Here is a 25,166-nt window from a genome sequence, read left to right as displayed (position 1 = left end):
AGGTACCACTGTATATGTATATGTAACAATGTATATTTGTGCATTGTTTTCATTAATATAAGCATTTTTGTGTGCACTTTAACCTAGTAAATACATCTTGTACATATTCACTTGGATGGAGAACTGCATTGCAAAATTTGGAGAAGGCTGAGTTTGGTTCGCATATTGTTTTGGGAAATGCAAATTACTTAGGTTCACCTCTCGATGCAAACTGAATTGACTCTCTCCCCCCATCTCTCTCCTTTGTTCACAAACATAGACTGCCATTTCCCCCTGCCTTGATCAAATGATGGCACATCTCATTCATATATATCTTGTTACAAAACTGCTTGGAAACAGCTTTGCTTGGTAAACGAACATTAAGCCACCATTTCGGACATTAACAGGAAAATGCAGTTTAAGCAACTCTGACCAGAATCAGATGCTGAAGCTGGAACATGAAAGGAAGAGATGACGGCAGGGGAGAGCGTGTGGGCCCTACAGTCATTTCTGGCTTGTTAAAATGATAGTTTAGCAAGCTAGGATTGCTGCATCTGAAAGGGCCTATTGAGTTTTCAGCTTCTGTAGCGTGTAGTGAAATGTACCCTTGTGACATCATCACTCTGCGTCTTCCCCAACACCATGCATCATTGGCTGCTGCTGGAAGGGAAAAGCACAGCGTGATGGCCTCAGATGACAATTTAATCACACCTTGTGAAAGTGGAGAACCTTACCTGACCCAGGGATCCTGGTTTTGGCAGCGACACCATGTTTCTCAGAATGCCTTGCTCAGCCTGTGGAACTATGTGTGAAAGCCAGCACTATTCACTACAGTGATATTTCAAGCCTGCATCAAAAACAAAAGGGCTCTCTGGGAGCTCAAGGCAATTTGTTCCCCGGGCTTGTGTACACTGCAAATGTAAACAGGCGTCCAGACCTGCTTAGCTGTAATGGCTCCAGAGTAAGTAAGCTTGGGACTTGCAGCCCTGTAAGGGGCTGGGATCTCTTTACCGCTTGAAGCAATTTGTATCGTCCTCACAAAACTATATGGGGGTGGCAATGCAGAGGTATGGCTGTGTGCACACTATAACTTTAAAATACATTAAAAGGGCATTCTTCCCTTCAAAGGATTCTGGGCAGTGCGGTTACTGGGAATTGTAGCTTTGTGAGCGGTAAATTTCAGTGCCCAGGAAATAATGTGCTTTATTTTTATTTAGTTAGTTAGTTTATATCTCCCCTTTTCCTGCCAGGAGCTCAAGTTGGCATATATGGTTCTCCCTTTCTCCCTTTAATCCCCACAACAACCCTGGGAGGTAGGGTAGGCTGAGAGGCAGTACTGCACCTCTCTCTCTCTCTCTCTCTCTCTCTCTCTCTCTGTGTGTGTGTGTGTGTGTGTGTGTGTGTGCAGCCTATGACACTTCAAAATCCAGATTAGATGTGCAGAGCAGCCACATCCAATGCAAATAGGGACCTTTGTTTTGGAGAAGCAAAACAGAATAGCCCCCACTATTAGGGTTGCTGTCCTTTTCCTAGGAGACTCTGAGTTATCTCTGTGACAAGCAGTAACTGAACATAAATAGCTGTTCCCCAGTATAGAGGAAATAGAGCAATTTCCCTTTTGCATTCCTCCCTAGCAGTTAAAGGAGCCATGTCAGAAAACAGTATCTGAAATCGGAGTCTTCAGGGCGATGAGGGTAGATGCATTTACTTGTGAGATTTGGAGTGTTGTTTACCGGTGTGATAGTTTCATTGACTGGATGGTTGGGAGAAGCATGACCGTGGTGTGTATGCGAGTGAAATTGTCCCATTTCAAATGAATAATGTGCTACATGTTTTCCTGATGTTGTAATCACGCCACCATAAATACATGGGTTTCTAGCCCACCATTACACCAGTCAAATCCCTGCTTAGCTTCCACCATGCTGCAGCATGAGGCGCTCCCCATTTCCGGGGGTCACTTCCAGACTGTCACTATTTTGGGGTAAGATTCTGTCATGTGACAAAGACACATGAGAGCAGAAGCAGCAAAGCAGGCTGGGAAGTGCTGGGACTGCACAGTCATTTGGGCCTACTAAAGTTATTCAGGCCTAACTGCTAACTGTTGAGTCACTCTGACTGAAAAACTTAGGAGCCAGTTTCTCTTTTGTGCTCTCTGTAAGATGTCAGTGAGAGTCTGTCTGCTTTAGCTATGAACAGAGTCTGTATGTAATCTCAGTCGAACTGTCTGGAACCATGTTGTTTATGAAGAAGTTTATTTTAACTCAGAAAAGCTTTTATTCTTTAAAACTCTGCATTATTAATTTACGCTGCGCATCAGATTCAGTCGCATGGCTGGCAGATTCAGGTATCACAGTTACAGTGGATTGGAAGCTCTTGCTCAACAAGCCTTCTCCCCCTGCCCCCTCCCCAAAATGGACTTTTTGCTACGAAGTAAAAGGATGGGAAAATGTGCTAGAAAGTGCAGAATGACACATCGTCGTCTGAGCTCCCTGCAAACAAGGAGAGAGCAATGGCTTCTTAAACAGATGCTGTTGTCTAATCTCCTTGCAAACAAATCCAGAAGGACATTCCATAAAGAGGTTGGCTGGAAGCACCCTACGATTGTGTGGATCAGCCACACTGGTCAGCAAAATGTTTTGATCTGTCTGTGAATAAGGCTCACCTTTCTCTCCCCAACCACATATATGCAAGTCAGGGGATGGGTGGGTTAAAAGGTGCATGAAAGGTGTCTTATCTGAAGCAGCAGAAGAAGAAATTGTATGTGTTGGGAGCGGGTAAAAGCAAGTTCGGAGTGACTCATTTTTTTAAAAAGAGGCTATATATTTATAAAGTCTTCCCACACAAGCTTCCCACACACATCTGTCCCTTGGTTATACTGTCATCCCTGTAATCGCACCCTGACAACAGTGTTGTGGACACAGGCGTGTTAATCTGCCTTGTCTTCTGTGCAAACATGCAACTAGCCCTTGCAGGTTGTGCAGGGCTAGCCATTAAAAACAGCCACTTATAACTCTCTTCTCATCTCTTTCCATAACTGTATCCTAAGGATCTACCCAAAGCAACAAAAGCTCCTGTACTCTTTGGAAGCTTTTGCAGATTTTTCAAAGGGCCTTGACTCATGCAGAAGAAACCTCAGAAGGTTTTCAGAATCTTCCTTCCCACCTTTCTTTCTGCATTACAGTCAGATCTTGGGTATACTTTGAACTAGAGAAATATCAAATCTGAAGCCTCCCATCAAGTTTCGCAGCTTGTATGTACTATGCAAATTGAGCAAATCTGCATGTATTTGCTTGTTTTGCATACTTTTCTTTTCCTAATTTCTGTTGAGCCTTCAGAAGAGCAAAGGGATGTGCAGGACCCTACTGGAAATATAAAAACAAAAAACAAAATTAAAAGGGGTTGGTGTTTTTGTTTTGTTTTGTTTGCTTTTATTATCGTGTGATTAAGGGTGATCAATTTTTTTTTTTAAGGTCTCCACTTCTCTGTGAAATGAGTATTTGGTACCGACCACAAGAGTTTCTTTCTTTGCTTTCCGAATGTATCCCTCGGTTCAGAAACCATCAGCAACCCTGGCCTTATGGCTCTCAGCGCTCTGATCCTCAGAGGTAGTGTGACGACATGGGGAGCAGTGCACCGTGCAGCAGTTTTATGTGAGGGAATGTGTGGAGTAGCAGTGACAGCACTTTTGCATGCTGGGGTGGCGCAGAATGAGGGAGCAGTGAGATCAGGGGAGATGGCCACATATTCACACACCCCTCTTTATCATCCATCCAAGCAGCCGAGGAGTACGATCAGAGTTCAGGGACAAATTCCAGCTGGGCATAAACACTTGGGCTGTGAAGCAGGGCCAGTAAGGGGTGTGGCCTGGTTGGTTAGGGTTCCAAAGGCCCAAAACAGAAGCCTAGAGGGCCACATTTGGCCCCTGGGCCTAAGACTCCCCACCCCTGTAGCCAGAAGGGAAAATATCCTTCTTGGTGCCAACAGGGAAGTCTTGGCTAGAAGAGGGATATGATCTTGGTGGAATGGAGGAGGCTGATTGAATTGGCTGATTCTTCTGGTGTCTAAAATATGCCTCCTTTTTGTGAATGTTTCCTTGCTGAGGACCTGGAACAAACCTTTTAGAAGTAATCCCTTTCTCTGGGCCCCTCTTTCTCTCTGTCTTGCTCGCTCTCTTTCTGTGTGTGCCAGCCAGGTCTAGACAGCCAGGATGTAAAAAGATCAATGGTCATCTTTTCAATTATTCATTGATTTATTTCCTTTTCACTTTGCTTGTTCTTAAAACAAGTGTGTTTGTGTGAGGGAGGGTGGGCAGGGGGAAAGAAGCAATGGGAGTTTCAAGCACCTCCACCCAGAGACACACCTGCTTTCTAGTGATGGAGAAGCTTCCTCCAGGGAAGACCTCCCCACACCAATCAGCCTCCTCCCTACCCCCCTCTCTCTAATTCATTCCTGCCGTGCGCTTTTCCCAGAGGTGGATACCTGATCTCCTTGGAAGCCCCAAGAAGAGCAAACGCTGTACGTACCTGTCTCAACGCGCTCCTAAAATTACAGGTACCAAATGCCGGGAGGGGAAAAAGAAGACAAAGGCACCCCAGTTTTCCAGGCCTGCTTTCCACTCACCAGGACTTCAAAGCGGAGCCCAGCACCAGTCTGTGTTACCTTGGCTGTCCCTTTCGTGAGGTGAGTAACCAGTTTTGCTTAGTAGTGCATGGCTTGGAGCGGCGAAGAGGTGCAAAGGGTGGGAGAGGTATAATTCATGTGAAAATGAGTGGCGGTGGCAAGAGGCACCTGTGCTGCGTTTACATATCTTACCTTGAGAAAAATGCTGTGGAGCCGGGCTGTCACTTCTCCCAGATCTGTTTGAACTTTGCAGTTCAGAAACGACGACCTGCCCTTTTAAAATAAAGGGCTTGGTGGATAGGTGGAGCTAATGTGTTGTCGCTGTTCTTTGAAATAGGCATTTGAGAACTTTCTCTTTGGATTTCTTTCTGGTGCTGCATAGTCGCTAAGAGACTGAGAGATGAATCAGGCAGCCCCTGGTTCGTATGTTGCCTAGGCAGTCTTGGGGTGCCCAATATTATTTCAGCCTCCACACACCCCATCTGCAGTATGGGGATAATAATACTCACCTGTCTTGTTGGGTTGTTTATTGCAACAAATGTAATGCATGAACAATCTCTGAACACTCAAAAGCACAATGGAAGTTTGTGTTTCATAATCATTTAGGGTTGTTGTTGTTATTATTATTATGCTTGTTCCCCTCCAAAAGGTTAAAGGCAGGCAATAATGGATTTAAAAAGCAAATGTAAACTACTGTATCCCATTAAACGCCAATCCCACATAAACTTTAAAAATCATAGTAGATGAAAAAAACACTATTATTACTTCATTAGAATTATACCCAGACCCCAAACATCAGCCTATGGGGTGAGCTTCAAAAAAGAAAAGAAAAGGGGGAAAAATAATGTGTTTTTTTGGGGGGGGAGAGTTTTATTACTCCAGGACAGTCACGAAGAAAGCCTCTCCATGTGTCCTTGGCTGTCTTGAAAGTCGTGCATAGCTGCTGTTGCTAAGAGGATGTTTGATCTTAGTGGGATGGGACATAAGCAGGGCTGTACTTACTCTGTGCTAAAGGACAGAGAGAAAAGGGAGAAATATCAGCAAGAACATTCTCCCGCAAGAAAAGCTGAATTCTGTGTATCATGCATCTTCTTCTTCTACTAATCAGGGGAAGGAGTTGTACTGAGCACAGAACCCCTGGTCCCTTTGCAATCGAGAATCCTGTTCAGCTCCACTTGCCTTTGGCTTCTACACTGTCATCTCCATGCTTCCCAACCAACCTATGTGGCTTAAAGGCCCTAGAGCCTTGTTAAGGACCCTAAATTCATACATCCCTACTTAGAAGATGCACAGGCTCTGGCCTTGGCGCGCCCCCCCAATGGAACATTCACTATGAATGCCTCTCTGCACACCCTTGTTGAATAAACAAGGGCATTCCTACAAGAGCATTAGATATTGTGCAAGGTGATGTGATATGGAAGAGTCAACAGCATCTCATGTTGCATGGCTCACACATTTGACTCAAGGCCCCTTGGCTGTCTATAGCACTATAGCACTACAAAGCTGGTGCTGCAAAATCAAGGGGTCCACTGAGCTCCAGGCAGGCCAGCCTTATTGCCCTTTAGATCAGCCTTGTAAGGAAGCCCACAGAAGTTAATAACATGCAAAAATGTTTGCTTGCCTGCTGAGGGGCTAATAGCCTGTGATTCCATGCTGGCCACAGACGGGGAAGCCCCCTCCTCCTTGGCTGGCAATGATACTCAAGCTGCTGGCTTCTTAGACTAGTAAGAAAATGAAATAAAGGAAAAGAAGGACTCCTACCCAGTGGGTTGGTTAAGGAATGACAGATTGCTCCATCTACTCTCTGCCATTCCCTTCTGTTGTGGCTAGCATGGAACCGAGTGGAAAGGCAGAGGAGATGGGCAATACTCTGTCTCTTTTCTGCCAGAGTTCATGATCACAGCCTCAGGCTATTAGCCAAGTTGTTAAATCAGCCTTGTATTTCGATGCCATGCCAAGACTGCCTTGCTTCTCCCCAGCTTTTAATTAACAATAGCGCACCTTTTATGTCTCTTTATGGCTGCTGCTTTTAGTCTTGTGCTGCTATTTTATTACTGTTCGTGGTTTCATTGTTTTATGAATTTTGTTCTAAGCTGCCTTGAAAATTAGTTTATAAAGGGAAAGGTGGAGTATAAACATTTGATATTCAAAATAAATAACAAATACCTGGCTGACATGCTGCATACAAAGGGCAGGCCGTAGGTTTAACAGCAGTGGGCTGTACGTTTGCAGGCGTTGCGTAATGTTTTCTGGGTTAAACTGGGAACTGTACTTTAAGGGTGCTGGGATTTGCAGTTACATGAGGGGCATACTAGAGTTCCCAGATTTCTTTGGGCGAAGTCATGTCCGTGGCGTGTACACAGCCTGAAAAAGAGGGCATTTCTGGTAAGGATTGTCAAGACTTCGATAAACCTCTCCTTCTTCATCTATTTTGAGATTGACATGGAATAACAGACAAAATGATTGGTTTCTGACTTGGGTTCAGTTCCCGGCTGATCCATCAGCCCAGTAAATGCCTTCTAACAGTGCAATCATATGTAAGTTTACCTGGAAGTATGACCAGTTAAGTCCAATGGTGTCTAGCAGGCCATCTTCTTCCTCTCTCAGCCTTCATTCTCCCCCTTCTAAAATTATTAGGAGCGGTGCCCTACCTTTCAGGGTTGCTATGGAGGAATGATGGCATTGCATTTTATGTGCACGAAAATGTCACATAAATAAACCTCTGCATGGGGTGGACCTGTTTGTATGTTTTGTAGAACCAGGTTACTAGAGGGAGGTCAGTGGCAAGTTGCAGACACAGAAAGCCTGCTTATATTCACTTTAAGCCCGGGATTAATTATCCCACATATTGTTGCCAAAAGAAAACGAGCTTCCCTCCAGCCGGGAACACAGTATGATAGTGCCTTCTGTTCATTTAACAATCTCCTCCAGTCAGTAGGGTTTAAACAAAGTGCTGTCTTCTGCAGCACTCCAGCATGCTCCCTACCAATTGCCTCACATGATGCAATCCAATAGGCACCCATATTCATAGGCATGAAGCGACCAAGGAATTGCACATAAAAGAGTACTTCTAAAATAAATGCCTTGTTGCAGATAACCTATGTGAACTGTCTGCCTGCTGTTTGTGATGGACTCCCTTGTTTTAGAGAATCTTCAGATAGATCCTATAATTCTTTGGTTCTCTTCACCCTCCTTAACTCACTACAAATGTCTGTATTTGCAGGTTTGGGGCAAGCTTGAGGACTAGAAGCGTTTCTTAAAATAAAAATTCAGAGATACTCTTGCAAGCCAGGTTGGGGGTTAGGGTGGAGAGTGACCAGCTTCCAGGCTAGAAAACTAGATCCAAACTTGCTGCTGCCTTGGTGATAATTTTGTGAAAAGAACGCTGAGCTGCCAAACAGTGGACTGAGAATGGCTGAGGCATGATTGACAGCTGCCACGCTGTCTGGGGGAAATGATTGCAACAAAGAAACTGCATTGAGCTTATTCTTCCATCTCCTTCTCCTACTCCCATCACCCCTTCCAATTTTCTTTTCTGATGAAATTGTCCCTTCCAGTGAAATCAATACCAATTTCCATCTGGAGATGGGGGTGGGGATGGGGGTGCTGTGAGTGATGGCCGCAGATTGTAGAGCTTCCGCTGATTTCTCTTCCGCCCTCTCTGTTTCAAATGCATCTTTCAAGTAACATTTTGCACTCTATGTCGTTTTGTCTTCTCAACAACCCTGCAGGGTAGGGCTTGGAACAGGACAATGCCTAGGCTCCTATCTCCAGGCAGCTGTGGATGTGATTTGCGTAGACTGCTCCATTGGCCTTCTGAGTCCCATATCTTTGCCTTCTGACCAGTGGCATACATTTGTGGGCAGAGGATAAAGTGGCTGGGGATTGGGAGGCCACTGGACTCAAGTCGTGCCATAGCCTTTGGCAAGTTGCCACCCCCAATACTCCTGTCAAATAGGAATATATATGTGTTTTCACAGCACATACCTGTGAACAACTTTACTACATGTAGGTTCATGGTTGCAGCAGTTCTAGGGTTACCCTGTCTATACGTTACCTGTGGAACCCAGCTTATGCAGAGAGAAGGGGAGAGAGAGAAAGAGAGAGAGAGAGAGAGAGAGAGAGAAGGGGGAAGCCACGGATTTGCCTTTGCATTGCGGCCACACAGGTTCGGCTGCCTCCACCAGACTTGGCAGCATATGCCAGTAATTATGCACCGCCCTTGTATTCTTATTACCACCGTGATATCCTCCTGGCGTTTGTGCTAGACACCCATCTCTGAATAAAAGGTAGGGGCCTTTAAGAGGGGGAGAAGGGGAGAGAGAGAGTATGTGTCTCCCCCCAGCACATTAATCTATCATGAGCTAATGTGTTTTGCCCATTCTGTTCCTTTGTACTATCGCCAAGGCGTGCGCGCACACACACACACTCACTCACCCACCCGCACACACACACACACACTCACCCGCACTCTCTTGTTGCACTTCTGCCACCGAGCTCTGATGGTTGGCTGGGCCTGAGCGAGTCCGCGAGAGACAGAGAGAGAGAGAGAGAGAAAGAAAGAGAGAGGCAGAGTGACTGACAGACAAGGCAGACGGAGGCAGAGGAACAAAGCCGAGACAACAATGGGAAATACACCGTCTCAAGGCATGTCAATGTTCATCCATTCTTAAGTAGCAGGTATTTTTTTTTATTGGTGTTTTGTTTTTTTTCTCAACCCTCCCTTTCTCTTTCCCAAACCCCGCCGATACCTTAACGATGCTCCTGCTGCTCTGGTCGTGCCCTTATAGCCGGAGGTGTCGGCGTTTTGCTTGGAATCGAAACACAGGGAATGGACGTGGTTGTGGTGTTGTTATCATTTTTTTGTAAATGGGAAAAAGGGGTGTGTGGCGGGGTGACAGAAGCTCCCCCCTGCCCCTTGTGGTTGGGGAGGCAAGGTAGGATTCTGACTATCAAATCTGCCACTTAAGTGGGTGGTAGGGTGTGTGTGCTGGGGGAGAGATCTTAATATATAAACACTGAGCAGTTGTGTGGCCAGTGCTTTCTTTGGGTCTGTATATTTCCCCACCCCATTGTTGTCAAGGCTGCTGAGCTCCGGGGAGATTAACTAGCTACCGAATCCGCTGCCCTAGAAATATTGCTGAAAATAGAGGGGGGAGGGGGGACAGGCAGCACATATTGATAGGTAGAAGAACCTCTTTGTTACCTCCCCCCCCCCGCCACCTGGCATGAAAAGGTACATAAAGATTTGCCTGCTGATTTCCGTTTGTCAATGGTTGCACTGCTGTTTCTCCCTCTCCCCACACACAAACCACCCCTTTTTATTATTATTATTTTTTCTCCCCTGCTGGAGATTAAGGTTGTTGCTGACTGCTTTGTTAACTCAGGAAGGCAGTAGGGACTGGGGGAAGAGAAAGTAACTGAGAGAAAGAAAGAGAAAAGATGTGAAGAGGAGAGACGATTGATGGGGGTTTTCTTCTTCGTCTTCTCAGTAGCTTGAGTGTGATCGCAGAGTGGGAGACCCTTTGGATTTCAGGTTGCATCGCCAACTTGGGGATTCTTTGCTTCTTTCCCTGAGCATCGGTGCAGGACCAAAATAAAGAAAAGAAAGCCACATCAAGGATATGAGAGGGGAGAACAGAAAAGAATGCATTGATTTCTTTCTCTCTCTCACCTTTGTGATGCAGAACATAGGATGCTTGTGTGGGGACATGCATGACGGATGGTTAAGAAGCACGTTTCCCGGGAGATGTTGTGCACGCAAATGTACGTGTTGGAGGTATCTTAGATATGTGCAATTCTTTTTTAAAAAATCACCTAGCAAGGTTCTTTCTCTCTCTTCACCCTCTCCCCACTTGGCCAGCTACCATGTGCCAGCCTCTTTCAAAGGAAGAGCTTGTGATTGAGTTGGGTGTCCACTTGAGGTTCACAAGAGGGTCTGGAAGAGAAGAGTCTTATGGTGCGAGACCGGTCTCTGTTGGGAGGAGTAAGGAAACGGAGAGATGGTTGATGTTGGGGTTACGGCTGGCTTGGCCATGGAGGCAACCACATAATGGCCTGGGGTTGCCAGAATTCCAGGGGCATCTTACCTTAGCTATGCAGATGTCTTGAAGAGGGAGCCCCTGCCTTGACTTTTGCAAGAAGTGCACAAGAGCAGCTTAACAGCTCCCTCGAGGGGTGAAACCCCCACCCCTCCTGCATTTCACTGGGACACACAGGGCAGGAATCTTCTTATCTTCACCTGTCTCCCTCCTGGCACCGATGCAGTTTTAAAAAGAAGGGAGTGAAATTAAACATGAATACGAGGCAAATAGGATAACGCTCAAGTTTTAGATCATTAAATGTGCTATTGCTATTCCACTTGCCGTTTGATAAGACATTATCATGAATAACAACAATAATTTAATTCATTAGTTACTTCGTTTGAAGCGTCTCTAGGCAATTTCACAATACAACAAAACATAAAGACGATTGCATTTACAAAAAACAATTTAAAATAATTTCATATATAAAAGTGATTTCAAATCCAATACAGCTACTGATAAGACAATACAGATAAGACATGCGTAGGTGCATGGATTTTAATTCATTTGCAGCAGCAAAAAGAAACCTTGGGGAAAGTGGGAATTCTAAAAGGCAAGAGAGATTTGCTTAAGGGTTTGGAGGAGCAGAAGCCCTTTGTGTTTCTTTCATACGTTATCCTTGACAGAGCAACAGAAGGATTTTTTCTCCTAGGTATGTGTGATCTGGCCTCTAAGGCGGGAGTTGTCCAGTTCCAAAAAGTTCTCTGTTTTGCCCCTGCCCTCACCTGCCCCTTTACCGCGGTGCCTGGCCTTGATCTGCTGGCAGTAGGGGAGATTTGAAAATCAAAATGTATGTGCTGATAATAAAGCTAGTGACAAAGATGAATAAATCTGAGGTTTGTGAGATTCTCAGTGTTTGGTGGTGGGTAAAGAAAGACATTTCTAAGCAAAAAAACCGGCCTTTTATGTTCGTAGAAGTGCTGCAACGTTGTTGAATCAAAAAATAAAATAGATGCCATGCTTAGGTACACAAGCAACCGCTTGGCTCGTATAATACAATAGAGAGGTTTGGAACTTTTCCCTTTGTTTAGAATCAGGCTGCTGAGGAGGACAGAGTGACACAGGGCAAGGAAGGAAGAGTTTCGAAGGGCGTGTGAGTCAGGGAGGAGTTGGGGAGCTTAAAGGAGTCAGCAGGGCAGAGATAATAATAATAATAATAATTTATTATTTATACCCCGCCCATCTGGCTGGGCCTCCCCAGCCACTCCCCAGAGACTAGGCTCACCAGAGAAAGACACAGCATTTTAAAAATACAGAACCATGGAATGGCAAGAGTTGGAAGGTAACCCCAAGGGTCATCTAGTCCAACCCTCTGCAAGGCAGGAATCTCAATCCTAGCATCCATGGCAGAGGGCCACCTAACCTCTGCTTAAAAACCTCCAAGGGAAGGAGAGTCCACCACCTTCCAAGGGAGCCCATTCCACCATGGAATGCTCCTCTCATCAGAAAGGTCTTCCTGATGTTTACTAGGAATCTCCTTTCTTGTAACGAAGCCATGGGTCCCGGTCCTATCCTCCAGAGCAGGAGAAAACAAGATATGCTCCTTCCTTCACCACTGGAACAAAAAGAAAAAACCACTTCACTCTGCATGTATATAATCCGTGAAACTCTTTGCTACAGTGTGTTTTGATGGCCATCATAGAATAATAATAGAACAAGCCACTTTTCAAATCAAGGCACAGGAGGAATAGTCTCCCTAGTATTTACAAACCATGATAGCCAGCAGTGGAGCCTTCTGCTCCAGGGCCAAGTTACTTCTTTCAGCCAGAATCTAGCGACTGGGGTTGATAATTACTTGTATATATAAACAGACCGTTCCCAAAATTCCATCTCTTTGTCGTGCTTTAGGGAGAGGAAAACGGGAGTACTGAAAGGGATAGGGAAACAGATCTAGGGAAAGAAGGCCAGTTCTTGAGTTGGAAGAGTGGTATGGTGTGTGTTGCCCATGTTCATCTCAATAACTCACTTTCGGATGGGGCTAAATGGAGCATGTAGTGCTCTGGATGACTGTATCCTCAGAAAATCACGCCCCGTTAGGCTGCCCAGCAACACAGCAAGGCACAGCCTTCCTGGTCAAGCACTCTCAGTGTTGGGATGGAAGATTGTCATACCACCTGAAAAAAAGAATGGAGCCAGAAGCACTGGAGGGGGAGTGAGGTAAATTAGCAGTAAAAGTTGGTAGTGGGGCCCAGCAAGGAGGGAGGAGCTGAAACAGGCTGAGGAGCTCTGATGGCAGGAGTGTGTGGGGTTAAGTGGGGAAGGGTGAAAGAAGCAAGCGGGTGGATTGAGGGGAAGGCAAGAGGGAAGGCACTCCCTATTCCTTCTCAAACGCCCCATCACAGCTGTTGAATTTCATGCACAGTTACTGGGAAAATAATAATGCTTGGTATTTATGATTCCTTCCATTTCCAATGTTCTCAGGCCGCGAGTGCCATTGCTTATGTAGCCGAAACAGCATACCCATATACAGGAGGGGGCGGGGGGTATTAGCAGACTCAGGAGATTCCCAAAGGCTTGCAAAAGTACAGAATATATTTAGCGGGGAAAGAAACTTTAGGGGGACTCCCCCCGCAAAACAGCTCAATGATGACTGAGCATGCTCAGTGGGCATGGAAGACTGCGGGTGAGGAGGAGATGGGAAAATGGGAGCAGGGAGTGCATTTGAGTGGCTGGAGCCCTGTGGAGCAGCAATCCATACCACTACATTTTGTTGCAAGTCCCACTTGCACTTGCTTCTCTCTCCCCGCACCCCGCTGGAGAGGTATATCTATATTTCCTATTTCCTTAGCACTCAAAATTTTATCTCAGTATTCCTTAACAATAACCCCGTGTAGCCGACTCATATTACAGAAGGGGAAGGGACTGGGGCTCAGCATGAGTGGTTTGCCAAAGACCGCATACTGCAGGCGTAGGGAAAGTTTGGCCCTCCTGATGTTGTCAAACTACAACTCCCATCAACCCCAGCAAGCATGGCCAGTACTGTAATGGCAACAACCTGAGGGCTAAAGGTTTCCCACACCTGAACTGTTGAGTTCGGTCTTGAAGTGAGATTTGAACCAGGAGCACTCTGTTCATAGCCACTCAGTGAAACACCAGCTTCTGCCATCAATTTCTGGACTGCTTGTGATGTTTGTTATGGCACCTAGCTGAATGCCGAACTAGATCAGTTTAACTCTTAAATACATTAACCCCCCCAAAGTCTGAAGTCTTTATTTTCATGGGAAATAGGGGCACGTAGGAAGTAGGTGGTGGAAGACTAGGGAGATGGAGTAGTAGCAGAGGACTGCTGGCCCATGCCTTTGAATGGATGGATCATTTTTGTCCTGTGTGCTGGGGCCTGAGGGCTGGAGATTGACTTGGAGATGGTCAGGGAGGACAGCCTGCAGTTGCTTAGCAACTGCTAGAAAGGGGGGGAAGCAGTGGAGGTGTTGAAAAGGGTACAGAGAAAAGAGTCGGCATTGCTGACACAGGTCTAAGGAATCAAAACTGGGGTGGGCTGCAGAGCCAAGTCCTAATGTGTGGCCCACCCACCAGCAACTAAACTTTGGGGTCTCTTTCTTGCTCTGAAACAGAGAGACCCATATTGCAACACTCACTTCTGCTTCCTTTCCACACTACACTGTTCTGCCTTTGAGGAAGGATCATATCTCTTTGGCAGAAGGTCCCAGATTCAACTCCTGGCATCTCCAGGTAGGGCTGGGAAAGACCACTAGTCTCTAGATGGGCCAGTGGTCTGACTCAAGTATAAGGCAGCTTCCTATGTATTAAGGACTCTTCAGAAGCTGCTCTAGAGCTATTAACAGCTCACTAGTTCATCACCTCTCGAATCTGCTTGGCTTCCATTCAGAGTGCATTAAGATGAATTGGACAGCACGCTGATGTGCCCTGTGTAGCTATTTCTCTTAAAACATCAGCATATTGAACTATTCAGCCCATTAAACTTACTTAAGTTGCAAGGTATACACTGGGTAAAATAATAGCAGTCCTTCCAGGGGTCCTCGGCAGTGGCCCTGCTACTTAGCCATTCAGATCACTGCTGTTTGTTATTCCCCTGGTTCCCAGATTGGCATTCTTCTAGGATATCCAGTATGTCACAATGACCAGCCTAGCCTTTCCTCTGTGGTCATTTAGCCCAAGGCTTGGGCAGATGGTAGAGCTGGATCTTCTGACAGATCTCTGGTTGGTTTGCAGTAGATCAGCAAGGATATCTGACTCCAAATCGCTAAACAATAGCAGTAACAAAATGACTCCCTTTCCACTCTGAATTATATTGCTGAAATGTAGAAAGCTTGGGCTGAGTGGAAGGACTATGAGTTCTGATACTCAAGACAGGTTCCTAGGCTCTGAATATTTTAATTCTAACTGTATCACTTGGCTCAGGTTGGTGACCCTTGGGGTTCAAGTAAAAGAACAACAACCAAGAAGATCCTGCAGGACTGAAGTCTGTCCACCCTTGCTTCACTCCATAGGTCTGGCCACTTGGTCATGCAATACTGGACATTTCCAGATGAGCATTCGTCCTGTTTTATTTGCAGGCAGATAAGACAGTGATGCCTATTTATAATGAGCATTTGCTCTGATTTGTTTTCAGGGAGGCTAGATGACCTTATGTCAAAGCAGATGTTAACCCACACCTTCCTGTGCAATTTCCCCTTACTGTAAAAAGTCAAATATTGGGGGGTTGGGAAGCAAGTTTTTTGTGCAAGAGCTCCGAACCCACTATAATTGTGCTTGAGCCCTACCAAAAATAGCAGTAGTCTGGAAGTGCCCACTGATACTCCTCCAAGCTCATGGGGATGCTGAGGATGGATTCCTTGCCAACACACATCTCCTAAACTTCAGGGTTCTTCGGCAAATGCCTGCTGTGCCCCCACCCTCATGGCATTCCTCTTTTCCTTTTGCAATTTCTCGTGTTTTGAACTGGTCCACTTGGCATCTCATCATGTCGTGGTTCATACTGCTTTTCTGAAGGGGCTCCCCTCCTCCAGTTGTGATACTGAGTATTCAAAAAAACAGCTTGAATGTCTGCAGCCCCACTGGAAAAATCCACTTGTTTTGCTTGCCTGTGTCTGTGTGAAAAGCCAAATGTGTGAGATGCAGGGGAACTGATCTTTGTGCTTATTTTCCATCAATGTCCTCTTTATGGCTGCTGCTGCTGCTGCTGCTGCTTCTTCTTCAATGCTCCAAAGAAGGAGTGTTGCTCAGTGCTCCAGCGGCCACAGGCTTCTCACTGAGAAGGCACGCAGCTCCAGCCAGCTGCCCTGTAGCCAAGCGTAGACTGTGCAGAGCTAACAGCGGTACCAGGCGTCGGACCAAACCTTTGCTGTAGCAAAGAGGCCCGTTGTAACCATGCGAGGAGGGCGGCTGCCAAAAAGGGGGTGAAAAAAAGAGAAGTCCTCTAACTAAATAAAAATGAAACAAGCTGGGATTTAATTATAGGATTGATTCTTCTCTTTGCTGTACATTGATTTGTACTGGGCAGTCATTGCTAGAGACAGCGCAGCTGCCTTCTGCCCTCTGTGGTAAGCTGGCCTCCCATTGTACGCACACAGCAGACACACACTCCTCTCATTCTGCCAGCGTGCTGTTGGGAAGGGGAGGGGAGGGTGGCTGCATCTGAATATTCTTGGCATGAGGAGGGAATCAGGCTGCCTATGTCATGTGGGTGTGGAGGGAAAGAATTTGTTTCCTTTAGGGAACGAAGCAGCATAGTGGCTATTTTTACATCCTGAGCTATGACACTTCTCCAGATTCCACCACCATCTGAGGTACCAGGGACGGGGTCCTTCAGTGGCAGGGCCTGTCCTGCCCCAGGGGGATACCCAACACGATGTATATGTGATGATGGCCCAAGGAAAGGGGAGATGAGAAGCTCCAGGGTTCCAGGCACACAGGAAGGCAGAGAAAAGTTGGATCAGCACCTTGGAGAGGGACCTAGGTGTGTGTCCCGTGAGCGCAGTTCACAGTCCTGCACTACGGCACAGCATACAAGTTGCCCTGGAGCAACTAGGAGATCTTCATAGTCTGGGCTAGGTATTGCTTGACGGGGGGCCTCACCCTCTGAATGCTGCACATGTCTAGTTAAAAGGGCTACTGCCTTCCTCGACAGCTGTTGGCTTCTCTTAAACCAGGGGTTTGCCAACATGTGAACCTCCAGATGTTGTTGGACTGTTGCTCCCAGCAGCCCCAGCCAGCATGACCAATGTTTAGGGAAGAAGAGAATTAGAATAATAGAACTGTAGAATGGCATGGGACCCTGAGGATTATCCAGTCCAAGCCCCTACAATACCGGAAAACGTAGCTGTCCCATTCGGAGATCGAACATGCAACCTTGGCATTATCAGCATCTATCCAACTGAGTTATTGCGATCACAATATCTGGAACAGGCGTATCTCATCCCGTGTTGCCATTTGTGGCAAAACAGGAAGTGCGTCCCTGCCTGCTGTGCTGCCTCCAGTACTGCTGCTGCGCCATCTGCCTTTGCCGCCGGTACCAATTTCCCGTGATATTTCACAAGATCTCGCCAGAAATTGGCATTGATGCTGATGCCTCTTCTCCACCAGCGGTGAAGCCTACAGGGCAAGTGGGACATTTGTGGGGATGTTGCCTCAGGTTTCTGCCGCCTGAGGTGGCAGATTCACTCTGCTTCATGGGTGGGCCGGTCTTTATCTAGATGGCTGCAGGTCAGCCACCTATGTTTTAGGCCTTGGAGTTTCAAACTGTGAGGGTATCTTCTTGGGGTTCTCTGAGGAGTCTGTGGGCCAATCTTCAGAGCCTGGTGGCTGAGGTGTCCCATCAGACTTTAGAGGAGGAGATATGGGCTGCCAGGGATTGAACCTGTGGCCTTCTGAATACAAAACTAAAGCTTTTTCACTGCGCTATGCCTCTTCCCCCGCAATATAACACCAGCCATATATTTCATCCCCTGGATTTAGGTCTTCGGCTAAAATCCCACCACAAACTCAGCAGGTAGTCTCAGGCAAGGTACCTTCCTCAACTTCAGCCCATCATCTCTGATATAGGGATAATGATACTGACCAAGCTTAATAGTTGTGATGAATTCTACAATTGTGTCTGGGAAGCGCTTTGGACGCTTAATATTCAGCATTGTTCCTCAGGCCTCCAGAAGACAGAGAGGGGCTTTGTTCTATTTCTTGCCATTAAGCTGCTTCGTAATATATCAATAAGTCATAGAAACAAACAAACAAGATGCTATTTCACAGAATAGAAGAGAGTAGGAGGCAGAGCATGACCAAAAATAACACAAAAAGGTGTTGAAACAATGAAAGGTGGACATATTTATTATCTCAGTAAGGATACAGGCTGGGACTGGGTAGGTAGGGTTTGTTTTAGATTAGGGATTCTTCTAATCTAACACCTTACTTTCTCTTCTGTTCAGAAACTGGAATTGGGCCACCCATACCTAACACTTGTCAGCTCTGCTCTCTTTGTGCTTTGCTTACCTGAGCAAGACTGATTCATTTGCTTAGTCTTCCCACCTCTATATTGTAACTACTATTCTCCAGTGAACTCAGACTCGTTATTTCTGGCGTGGGGTGGAAAGTTGCAAGCCAAGATTCTCTGCAAGTGCAGAAAAAAGCACAGAATATGTAATTCAGTTGAGATAACTCAGCATCCTGGGAATCTCCCCTTTTCATTCCTTGACTGAATTGTCAGCAGGTGGGGGAGGGGACCTTGTGGGCACCCAGGAAGACACCTGCGGGTGCAGGGTCACCTATGGGCACCACATTGGAGACCCCATTCTGTATTACTTCACTCACTTCAAATATGGTAAGCTGATGAGGCCCCTCCTGCTCATTCTTCTGACTGAGGCCCTTAGCTTCTGTCCCAAATTCTTTTCCTGATGGCACCATCCTGCCATTTTCAGTGGGAAATCTTTTGTTTTCTCATTGAAGTAAACAGAACTGAAAACATGCTTGGATGGAGATATGAAGGCCCTAGAATGGAAAAATGGAGTGGCGGTGGGGAATATGTTGCCTCCTATTCTTCTCTTCTTTTTTTGAGGCCATCGCATCTCTAATGGAGTTTGTACACCTTGAGGTTATGAGGATAGTTGAAAAGATGCAAACAGCATCCGGTGAAATCTCAGTGGCTGGATTGGAGAGGGTTTCAGTGCCCTGCATTGCTCTTCTGATGAATGCAGCATAAATTGTTTAAAATAAGCAAAACGAATTGTGCAAAATAACCAACTATATGTGCATCTGGTTTGTTTGGCATCATTTTACAGGCTGCATAATTCGGTTTTGGTGCCAGCTTGGTGCAGTGTACACAGAACCCTGTTTATTTCTGAGATCTCCCTCTTGATTATGCCATCTGAGTGCAGGGTTCTAACAGCAAGGACATAGGGGCCTAAATGAATAATTGGTTTCCAAGTTCCATAGTAAACTGCTTGGAGGATTTTGGCAACCAAGCAGAACATAAATCTTGTCAAATAAATAAATAGCAAGTTAAAAAAAATTGCTTCCTGATTTAAACAGTGGTACATCCCATGTTGATTGTCATATCATATTTGTTGCTATTTTTATTTTTTAAAGTGTTAATTATGCTGGCTAACACAACCTCTGGGGCTCAGCACTGCATGCAGAAAGCATCCCAGGTTTTCTCCCTGGCCTCTGCAGCTAAAAGGACCTTGGGAAATATCTATGCCTGAGACCATGGAGAGTCATTGCTAATTGGAGTAGACAGTAGTGGACTAAACATCTAAATGGTCTGACTCAGAATAAGACAGCGTCAAAAATAATAATACAATTGTAGAGTTGGAAGGGACCCTGAGGGTCATCGAGTCCAACCCCTGCAATGCAGGAATCACACTTATTCGTTATATGGCTTTTAAGATCGTAAGAAGAGCCCTGTTTCATCAGACCAAAGGTGTGTCTTGTCCAGCATCCTCTGCTCATGGGGCCCATGGGAAGCTTGCCCAAAGCAGGACCTGAGTGCAGCAACACTCTCCCTACTTGGGATTCCCCCAGCAGCTGCTATTCGGAGACATACAGCCCCCAACAGTGGAGGTGGAACGTAGCCATTGATGATGATGATAATTTATTTATACCCCGCCCATCTGGCTGGGTTTCCCCAGCCACTCTGGGTGGCTTCCAACAAAATATTAAAATACAGTGGTCTGTTAAACATTAAAAGCTTCCCTAAGCAGGGCTGCCTTCAGATGTCTTCTAAAAGTCTGGTAGTTGTTCTTCTCTTTGACATCTGGTGAGAGGGCGTTCCACAGGGCTGGTGCCATTACCAATAGCACTTATCCACCATGAATTTATCCAATTCTCTTTCAATTCCAGAATTTCAGTATGTGAATGTGTGAAGAAGTCCTTTCTCTTTTCTGTCCTGAATCTTCCAATGTTCAGCTTTGTTGGGGCAAGGGGAACCTCTTTTAAGGGACCTGCCACTATGTTGGCCCTGGGTGTGTAGGCTTGGCCTTCCCTGAGCCAAAGCTGATGGAAAGGGAACTTCTTCAATTTTCTGTCCAGAGACAGCAAATACTGTTTTCTTTCAGGGTGTGGAACTACTGTGTCTTTCCTTTCCCCCGCCCTCTATTTCTATCAAAATTTTAGACTGTAAGTGTCATGGGGCAGAGACCTCTTATGTATGCTGTTCTGTAACGTGCCACATTCACTGATATGAATGGACAAATGAGTAAGAGAAAGCTTGTCTAGGGATGTTGCAGGCTGCAGTTTCATACAGTCTCCCCAACTTGCTGCAGAGCTGTGTGGTGCAGAATTTAGAGAACCCCAAGCTATTACTGATTCACCCAGGGAGAGGCTATTTTGGGATTGAGAACATTCTTGCAAAACGAAAAATGAAGTTTGGAGAGGTTGCTCCCATTGCGTTTCCCTGATATAGATTGAAGGTGCATAGTATTGATGTAATGTATGTTTCCCCCTGATGTTTCTTAACCATCCAGCTGTACACAGAAGCAGAATGAACTTTTCACAATGTTTCAGTGGATAATAAAGTGTGTGGTGGAGGTCATAATCTATCCAGTCATCCTTAATCTGCTCCATATGTTGCAATGATAATAATAATAATAATAATAATAATAATAATAATAATAATAATAATACTTATATAGTACTTTCTGAGTTTTTCACTTGCTTCACACATATTCCCTTAGTAATCCCTAGAACAGCCCCTCAAGGTAGTGAGCCAGCATGCTGTAGTGCCTAAAGTCATAAAATCATAGAGTTGGAAGGAACCTCAGAGATCATCTAGGCCAACCCCTACCAATGCAATGAATTCCCAGCTACAGTATCCCTGCTAGATGGCTTAAAAACCCACTAGTGATGGAGATCTTGCCAATGTCTGAGGCAGCCTGTTCCACTGCTGAACACCTTGCAGACTCAGGAAATTCTTCCAAATGTTTAGGGACCATGTCAGACTGGGAATGAGGAAATGTGGGTTCAAATGCCTACTCAGCCATGAAGCTGGCTGGGTTATCCTGAGCCCACCACCATCTCTTGGCCTAACCTGCCACACAGAGCTGTTGTGAGGATAAGATGGGTGTAGGACTGGTAATGGGGAGGCGAACCAAATGCGGGAAAGGTCCTGAGAGAGGCAGAGATTTAACATGCAACACGAAATCTCAGTGGGGAGATGGACTGCATTAAGTATATGAAGTAGGAATTAATTAAAGTATAAGGCTGTACCTTTATATATATGGCATGATACATCTTCTCTTTATATAGTACCTTTTGCCTATATATTTTGTTTTGGGGAGCAAAGTATCCTGAACTTAGGAGGTGACTCTGGTTTGTTTCCATTAAGCTCGTGTAAGACAAGTTCCTGGTAGTGAACCAGTGCTGTGGTTTCGTGTTAATTATTGTTGATGGGGTGGCGTGTGTCATTTGGACACCAAAATGTCTTAGGCTGACCCCAGGTACATAGAATCATAGAATCATAGAGTTGGAAGAGACCACAAGGGCCATCAAGTCCAACCCCCTGCCAAGCAGGAAACACCATCAGAGCACTCCTGACATATGGTTGTCAAGCCTCTGCTTAAAGACCTCCAAAGAAGGAGACTCCACCACACTCCTTGGCAGCAAATTCCACTGTCGAACAGCTCTTACTGTCAGGAAGTTCTTCCTAATGTTTAGGTGGAATCTTCTTTCTTGTAGTTTGGATCCATTGCTCCGTGTCCGCTTTTCTGGAGCAGCAGAAAACAACCTTTCTCCCTCCTCTATGTGACATCCTTTTATATATTTGAACATGGCTATCATATCACCCCTTAACCTCCTCTTCTCCAGGCTAAACATGCCCAGCTCCCTTAGCCGTTCCTCATAAGGCATCGTTTCCAGGCCTTTGACATGGGAGAAGCCTGACCACAATGGCTAGTAATGCCCAGTTCATTCTCAACAAAGTGATCTGTAGGGTTTTGCTTTCCACAGCTCATGTATAAGTCAGGAGACACTTGCCTGTAGTGGCCAAATTTTAAAGACCAAGTCCATGCTAGTAAGGCACAAACAGGAAAGGATGGGTTAATGGACCTGGAATGATCCAAGGGGCCATTGTACCAGGGCAATCAAGTCTTTTTGCACCTTAATGAGTTATTACTTGAAACAGAGAAAGCTCTGAAAGAAACCTTTGCATGTGTAAATTAAGTTTCCTTTGAAGTTTTGAAGCAAACTGGTTTTTCCCAGCATGGGCCTCTCCAGGCATAACAGCTTCCTCTTGCTAGTTTGAGGCACTCAGTGGAGTAGTATTTTGTTTGTGCTTTCTTTCTCTTGTAGATTAGCACCACCATCCATGCTAATGAACGTAATAAAATATTCTCAATAGCCATTTTAAGGGCCATACACACATCCCCTTTTAAAATGGACTCCATCAGTATATATTAAATGCAGGATCATATCACAGAGTCTTATATAGCTCTGCTCCACACAGAAGCCAGGGGTTGACTTTGTTTTCTTTGCTGCTCATGACCAGCACTTGGCATGAGAGTTGGCAGTGAACAAGAGTGCTCTGGAGGAAGCTGCTAGCCCAGCAAGGCCCAGAGCTTCCATTAGCTCCTCCTCTTCTTGATCATCTGCTGGGTCATTATTTAATGGATCTTCTTCCTTCTCCTGGGTAGTGCCTTGTTCCAGAGAAGACCACTGGCAACAGAACCTTCCTGGCAGCTAAAGAGGAACCCCTGACAGCAACACTGGGCATCTTACCAGCTCTGTTGCCACCTTTGCGCTTGAAACTTTGTGGTGGAGGCAGCAGTGAAGGAAGTGAACCGCATCAAGGCAGGGCTTGGGAAATGGTCAGAGGGGTTATTGGGGGGGGGGGCAAGGTGAGGCAGACTCTTCAGGCTACCTTGGGACTAATGGGGGTTCTTGCACTTCCTCAGATCTTGCGATCATTATCCTTGCCTGTGTGCTGCCTCTGCGGGAAGTCCAGACGGTGGTGATGAGAGAATGGGCCTCCTTTGTCGTGGCCCCCTGTTTATGGAATTATCTCCCCAGGGAGGCTCACTTGGTGCCAACCTTGCCATTGTTTTGGCCCCATGCAAATATACTTTTGTTTTCTCAGGCAGCACCGATGATATAATATTGCATTAATAAATCTGTTTTTTATATGTTTATGTGATTTCATAATCACATTTTTTTTATTTGGCTCTACGTTTCTTTGGGATTAAAAAGAAAATTAGTGGGAAGCAATATGTGAGTTTAATAAATTGAAAGTGAAATCAGTGGTACTGGGCTTTTTTGCAGGGTCCCCTACTTCTTAATCACAGGAGATCTCTCTGAGATATGGGTTGGGTAGGATCCTGACATTTGGTGACCCAGGCGAGAAGCCGGAGTAACTTTCCTTATTAAATCCCAGTGCTGGGCTTTCTAAGCATGATTGGGACCAGAGTGGGATCAGCAGACCAGATCCACAGAAGGGCTGATACAAAAGCAGAGTGCATTATAAACTAAGGGAGCTTTGAAGTCTGTGTGAATCTGTGGTTGGGTTGGTTCAAGGACAGTGGCAGACAAAAAACACACACGTAGATATCTGAGAGGGGAGCTGTTAGGCCAAAATATGAGAAGGAAGACTGAGTATTACTGAGGGCTTATCTGTCACTAGACTTGTGGCTGTGCATTTGGCAAATCAAATAATGATGCAGCATTTTTAAAGCACGGACGTTCAATAGTTGCACTAATTACAGAAACATTTTAAATCCCACCCTTCTCCCAAGGAGGTTGGGGGCAGCAGTCATTCCCAACCCCCCCCCCATCTAATCCTCACAAGAGCCCTGTGAGGAAGATTTATAAGCATTTATAACTAACCCATGATCTCCTAGTGAACTTCTTGTCTAAGTGAGGATTTGAAGCTGGGTTTCCCGGGTGGCGCTGTGGTCTAAACCACTGAGCCTAGGGCTTGCCAATCAGAAGGTCAGCGGTTCGAATCCCTGCGACGGGGTGAGCTCCCGTTGTACAGTCCCAGCTCCTACCAACCTAGCAGTTCAAAAGCACGTCAAAGTGCAAGTAGATAAATAGGTAAACGGTGTTTCCATGTGCTGCTCTGGTTTCACCAGAAGCGGCTTAGTCATGCTGGCCACATGACCTGGAAAAACTGTCTGCGGACAAACGTAAGCTCAGAGTCATTCACAACTGGACTTAACTGTCAGGGGTCCTTTACCTTTACCTTTTCCCTGGTCCTAGCTAGACACTGTACCTTACTATGCCCTCGCTATTGATGACTGCTGGTACTCCTGTCTGGAAACATTTGCAATTATAGCTGGTAATTGGTGGGATAAGTTTCAGTGTGCTACTAGGTCCTGTCTGCTGCAGGGCACAAATAGCCCTTATTGGTGCCCTTGCTAGCAAGTGCTGCATCATAATGAAATGTTTTGAAAAAGTATAAGATGCTATTTGTGCTATTACTACCAGTGTATAAAGTCCTCAACAACGTGGGACCAGTTTACTTGAAGGATTCCCTTACGCCATATATGTCTACTCGGCTGCTTCAGTCTTTGGAACTGATACTTTTACAAATGCCACATAATGTTTATTGTGAATGTGCAAGGAATCTGTTATTCTGGGTTGCATTGCCTGCACTCTCTACCCAGTAATATTAGGCAGGTGTTTTAACTGTATGGTTTTTGGTGCCTGCTAATTTTTTTTTTTTGTATTTAGCTAAGCCTGCCCAGACATGTCTTTTTATTTTATTATGTGTCTTTTTAAAAATAATAATAATACTGATTTATAGGCCAACTTGTCTTAAACATTTGGTTTTATCTGTATTTTTCAGTACATATGCTTTATTTTGTCTTATGTAAACTTCTTAGAGGGTTTTTTGATGGATATGCAGTATATAAACTACAGGGCCCAGAATTCTTTGAGGGAAAGAATGTGCTTCCAATAAACTTCAAAGGTATAGTGTGTACGCAGCCACCAAGTAATAGGCAGTCAGTTGACCGTTGTGCAAACCATTGTGCCAAGACGTTTTGGCACTTGAGGCGAACCAGAAAATGCCCCCCCCCCCACCTC

At 45.5% G+C, this 25,166-nt stretch overlaps 1 protein-coding gene across 2 annotated transcripts in view; it reads left to right on the top strand.

Annotated features, from left to right (window-relative positions):
- The first annotated feature begins 661 nt into the window (after positions 1 to 661).
- SRCIN1 (SRC kinase signaling inhibitor 1) overlaps positions 662 to 25,166 on the top strand; it is a 270,653-nt gene continuing 246,148 nt past the window's right edge. Inside the window, exons 1-2 of one of the 2 annotated variants that reach the window (XM_081166037.1) lie at positions 662 to 940; positions 4,449 to 4,659. The gene's annotated coding sequence lies outside the window, so the exon portion shown is untranslated. Of the gene's footprint in view, positions 941 to 4,448; positions 4,660 to 8,602; positions 9,280 to 25,166 lie in introns of those variants that run through there. The other variant, XM_081166036.1, reaches the window with a different exon arrangement.

This window comes from Podarcis bocagei (genome assembly GCF_964188305.1).
Source record: "Podarcis bocagei genome assembly, chromosome: 13".
NCBI lineage: Eukaryota > Metazoa > Chordata > Lepidosauria > Squamata > Lacertidae > Podarcis > Podarcis bocagei.
The sequence above is the reverse complement of the archived record's forward strand: the minus strand, read 5'-3'. Positions and strand labels throughout refer to the sequence as shown.